Genomic DNA, 6,000 nt, shown 5'->3' on the forward strand with positions numbered 1-6,000 from the left:
TGTGTGTAGGATGCTGCCTCTTGCTTTGTCCCTGTTGAATAATGAGAAAATTAATCCCTTGTGTAGTGAATGTGACACCTTCTGACACCACAAATTCAGGCAGATGGAGGGAAAGGATGCAAAGTGTCTATGGATTCGTGCTGTGCAAATCAAAAGCCACTCAGAAGCAATTTGTATTAGACAAGTGTAAAACCAATACAACCCAGAGTCAGGCCAGCTCGTAGCTGATCGATCAGAATATTCAGTAAAGCCATTGCAAATGTCCAGCTTTTAATTGGCACATAAACTTTTATGAAACAGAATCATTGCATAAACAGTGACAGCATGTAAAAACTGCAACAAGTACACCAACAACAGCTTAATAGTAATTCTGACAGAACATATTTCATAAGAACCTGTTTACCACTGATATCCTTCCTGAACTTATATTGGAAATAAAGACTATTACATTGCAGTCAACTCATGAAATTATTACTACAAACATTCATTATTTTATGAAGCAGCCTATTGACATTCCTTAGCCTGCATAAAGAATTATGAACTCCTGTTACACTAGTACACGATGGCTTGGCTTTAGATTATAAGTTCATCACTGTGTTCATAAGCTCTCACCAGTGTTTCATTGCTTATGTGTAAAATGCGTACACATTTACCAGTCTTGCTAGAACCACAACTAGATAGAAATTATGTTAAAAATTCCACTACCTGGCATTCATTTATGTGCAAAAATGAAGCTGTAGTTCTGCTGAAGATGAATTATAGGACTACATAAAAAGAAGGCATACTTTTTTCAATGTGTTAACAAAAAAAGTGAAACAGTGCATTTATAACTGTACTGTGCTGGTAAGTCAGTCTAGAGTCCTAGGAGTTTAAATTGTAGGTTTGAAGTTTCAACCTGTGCATAGTTGAAGGATTCTCAAGCTGGTGATGCTCAACTTTCCAAAGTTCTCATAGTCATCAGTAAAAAAAGTGACTCTAAATAGTCAAAAGTGGGAAGACAGAAAAAGTCCAAAAGATTACAAATATTCCCACTGACTCTGGAGATCACCTCAGGGAGACGTAAGGAAGGAAGCAAAGAGTAATGGAGATTTTGCCAGCATGAACATTTTCTCCCAGAAAAAAAGCCCTCTTCCTAGACTTCGTGAATAATCCCACAAGGAGTTCTTTCTTTATTCCCTTTAGAGAAAAGTGTCATTCTCTGTCATACACTTCATCGAGTGGCAGGTGATGGTGCTGACCACTGTATTAAGCATCTTCCTGGTCTACAAGTGGTTTGGTTATGCTTTTCATTAAACAAAGTTTCAAATGAAGTCTTAAAAGAGTTGGGGTTTTTTGAGTAGTAGTCACTCAAAACAGATGGATCATCGGTGGTGTAGAGTAGCAAAATACTTTTCTCATCTTGAGTTTTGTGAGATACCACATGTGCTTATGCAGATAATACAAGACAACACTTTATTCAAAGAATACTGGAGACTTCTCTGATATGAACTGATAAATCAGTCCTGATAAGAGCAAACAGCTCCAGTTCAAATGGACATATTCAATTATATAAAATTTTCACTTGTCAATGCATTCTGACAGAACCATTTAATATGTCAAAGTCTTTTCAAAATGGAATTGGACATTGCTGACAGCATAAATTACATTAAATTTTTTTCCTATTTGGGTTGCCTACTTGATCTCTGTAAGTCTTGTGAATTTGGGAAGCTCTGCTGCTGTTTTGGGATGGACATTTCTATACATTTGTTCTTCATATTGTTAGTCTGAGACATTAAAACCATATGACTGTGTTCAGTAGTGCAATATGGACTTTCCACCTTTCTTGTACCACTACCCCTGGAGGCTGGGGCCAAGGTGGCTGGCTACCACCGTGGGTAGCTCTGAAAAGCACACACTGCCTGGCTGGGGTGCCATTGCCACATCTCCACTGGCACCCCGTGCTGAGATGCTTCCTGAGGTGCTGAAACACAGCACCCTGCATGGGGCATCCAGCCAGGCTGAGCACTGACACACTGGAGGTGGCTGATGGAGACAGCAGACATGAAATCACTGCTTTCCCTAGAAAACCACATCAGCTGAAACCTAAATCACTGGGGGAGAATTCAGTGATGCTATATTTTCAGAATTATTTCTAATTACTGCGTTAATCAGGAATGCAACCCAGTCTTCTGACTTCACTTATTAGTCATACAGTCATGTAGTATAAACTGGAGGTGAATTAGTTGGCTCCATAGTCTGGCTTCCCAGATGTAAACATTTTGAAATTTTGTGATGAGAATCTATGCTTGCAGTCTGAGTCTGTTTGGAAGGTATGTGCTAGTTTGTGAAATATATCCTCAAAAAGGCAGCAATGCTACCAGAATCAGAAACATGTGTAGATTTTTGCCCCAAGTTAAGCATGTGTTTGGCCATGCATGTGTGTGTATTTCAAAGACTGTCACAAAGACATTATAATTAATTTCTTTCTAATATGTTTAAAATATTTTCTTGTGCACTGTAAATTTTACCACAAGAACAACTAACCTTCTGGTGACATAGCTGCTTGCTCAGACATAGAAGTTTATTTAAAAAAAAAAAAAAAGCATTTTCCTTCTCCCGAGTCAGAAAGTAAAAGCACATGTGCACACTTTATTCTGAAAATATTGCCTAATTCTCATTAAAAATCAGCTGACATTAGAGTTACAAAGTGTATCCCATCACACACTCTGCAAAACTGTACCTGTATCACTAAAAGTCAGACACAAAAAGAACATCTCTTTTTCAGTGAGAACAGGTGCAAAAATCATGTTTGGATATAGCAGGGCAGAAATACACTGATGACTTCTTGTTCTTTTCCTTAAAATGAATACATTTCTTGTTTCCTCTTGCTAGAAATTTTAAAGCTTTCAAGTTGAAATTAAAGCTGTGGTGCACAGATTTGGGATGAGATTATTTTGCTTCTGGGAGGGTTTGCATATATGTTTTACTTAATTTCTAGGAATTAAGCTTTAAGATTTCTCATTTACTTTTATTAGAATTCTTCCTCCAGAAAAATGACCTGGATTAGTTTTGGCAACCTGGCCTCCAAAATCTTGATTTTTGCCAGGCTAGACCATGGTGACAGGCCTTGCTAATGAAAAGATGTCGAATTATTTTCCTCTCATGCCAAATGCTTTCAAACAATTTTCTCCTTTTCCGGGGTAATGTGCAAGCCAAAGATTCTTATTCTCATACCAACACTGTAGTGCAAAGAACACAGTGAAATATTTCTATTAAAAAAAGGAGAAATAGCTATCTGTTAATTTTTATTGCTACATATAAGCAAATGTTAATAAAATATAAACTCATGCAGTTGTTCTTTTGGGATGAGGGATTAGGTGCTTAATGTGAGTCTGTTGTGCAGACTTATGTAGTGCTCCTTGGAATTCTGCTGATATAACAGAAGGAACACTGCAGCTCCAGCACTATCAGCTTCCTAAAGTCTTCAAGCAGTTGCTCATGAACAAGCTTATGGCTTGAGTTCATCTGATAATTCACACACGCTGACATTGGGTGTTCAAACACTTTGCTAGTAACACAGGTTCATTTGGCTAACAGGGAAGTGATGCCCATTTTCACTGTAAAATCAACTTTGTATATTCCAGTTCAATAGCTGGTGTTGTATCTCACCTCTCCATGAAAGGGCAAGAGAGGTACAGAGCCAGAGCCACAGTTAGCTGTACTTAGTGTGGAAGAGAGGGGATAAGAACAGAAAATGGGTTTCCAAAGGGTGGCATATATTTTCAATCCTTGTTTTTTTCCTGTCTTTGACAGGGAAATATCTATTGCAATTAAATTGATAGTTGTTTTAAAAGTGCTTATATAGTACCTCAAACTTCAAGACTGCCATGAAATGACTAGAAACAAATATTGCAACACTGTTCTTGACAAAATGCTAGTTTTATTTGAAAATTGTCTATCTTACTTGGTGTAATGACTGACATTTAACTGAAGATTAAAGATTTTTACTTGAAACTCCAAGTTTCAAGTGCCTCCTACAAGTAAAATGTACTATAGACTTATGATAATGTATAAATACTCAGTAATAAATGTTTCTTGATTATTGAAGAGAAGGGTGAACTATGAGCAGACTTTTGCAAATGTCCAGGTTAACAAATCCTAGAGAAAAAAGTTCTTAGTAATAGATTCCCTTCTATGGTTTTGTTAACACCAGTTCTTTAAAACTCTCTAATGTGTTCCACAATGCTCCACAGTCACATATTGCACTCATGACTTTTACTGACTCAGCTATTTTCCAGTCATTGCTTACCTCAGTAACTCTGAAATAACAGTTTCCTTCTTGAATGTGAAAGACTGGTTTTGTCCGAAACATGAGAATTGGATACTTTCAAGCTCTCACTACTGTGTGACATGAGACCTAATGATGAGTAAACACCAAAGGAGATAAAATCAAGAGGCAAAGCAGTCAGTCAGGTACTGGGCATTAGGATATGCCAATTTGCGTTGCTCACCTGGAAGACTTTGTCTGTGTTAGTGAATGCATCCTTTTGATTCATCCATGGGTAATAGACAACAGCTTTGCAGATAAACTGACAACAATTGATAAAAAAACATCTGCAGAGAGAAGTTAGCTACAGCCTGCTAAACCCTTTCTGGAACAATAAGGGTAACCAGATGCTTTCCAACTTGCTTTAGTTTTAAGCAAGATGCCTCAAGGACAAAATGACATTTTATGTCTATTTGAAAAGGACAAGGAGATCTGGTAAACTTGTTTGAATGGATGAAGGGAGGCTGATTGTCACTGGCTGGCAGAAGGAGCTTGCTAAATAATTAGCTTACCAATCACTGTACTGCTGGTGAGCTGTACTATGACATAAACTGAAGAATTGATAATATTGTATAATAATAATTGATAACACTTTATAATAATCTTGTAACCTGCTACAAAAAAAATTTCACTATTAAACACCCCTTCCTGGAAAGCTCCTTAAAGTCATCATTTTCTCTTTAGTATCAGGTAGGAAGCTTGTCTCTCAGTGGTGGGACCTGGACTATCAATACTTGCATTCTTTTCACAAGACTGGAGACATGCTATAAGCATAGCTATCAACTGGCCCAGTGATATTTGATGCAAAGATGATGACATTGGATGTTTCTAATGGTCATTTCAGCTTGTGCTGTTGATCTGGAACATACATAATGTTGATAGCTGGGTTTGAATAAAGTGTGCTTAGCAGAAACAGCTGGATGTTTAAGAGTCGTGAAGATGAAGCCAAACTGAATGAAAAAATAATACTGAACCCATAGAATTGTTCATACTGGCACTTTTTTTTTTTTTTAATGAAGAGAACAAGCCTTAATTAAAGACAGAGCCTTTTTCTGCTAATTTAAGGAAACTTGAACTTCAACATATAAGTTTACATCTGTAAAGACAAATAGAGTTATATTATCAAGAGAAGTCTTATCATTACTTTTACTGGAGGTAGGGGAAGGGAAGCATGTGTTATAGAGTAGAACTCTTAAGATTACACTTTGATTACATTCATTTAGCACTGGAAATATGAAGAGGACTCCTGTGATCTCACCAGTGTTTGCTGACTATTACTCTGACTGTTTAATAGATATGCAACTTTACCACTTCCAGTTTTTCCTTACCCTCTTTATGGGCAGAAGTTTTGATCCCATAAAGTAAAATTTGATGTTAATTTTCCTAGCAGCCAATAAAGATAAAATGTATACTTAACCTGTTTAGCCTCTTGCTGTTGAGTTGTCAAGACAAATTGCTTAGAGGCCTGACTTGGTCAGAGCCAAATGGGGGTCAGCATCGAAGTGTCTGTGCACATGAAAATATAAGCTCATATTGCTATAAGCTACAGGGTATATTGCATTTATCTGTATGCATCCTAGGAGTATGATCAGCAAGAAATACGAATGAACTTTCATTAGTAAGCTTGTAATCTCCCTAAAATTAATTGTCTTGTGTATCAGTAATCATGGATCACTCCCACCAATACGGCTGTT

Source organism: Pipra filicauda, unplaced genomic scaffold, assembly GCF_003945595.2.
Source record: "Pipra filicauda isolate LSUMZ 115617 unplaced genomic scaffold, ASM394559v2 scaffold179_size1759329_pilon, whole genome shotgun sequence".
In the NCBI taxonomy this organism is placed as follows: domain Eukaryota; kingdom Metazoa; phylum Chordata; class Aves; order Passeriformes; family Pipridae; genus Pipra; species Pipra filicauda.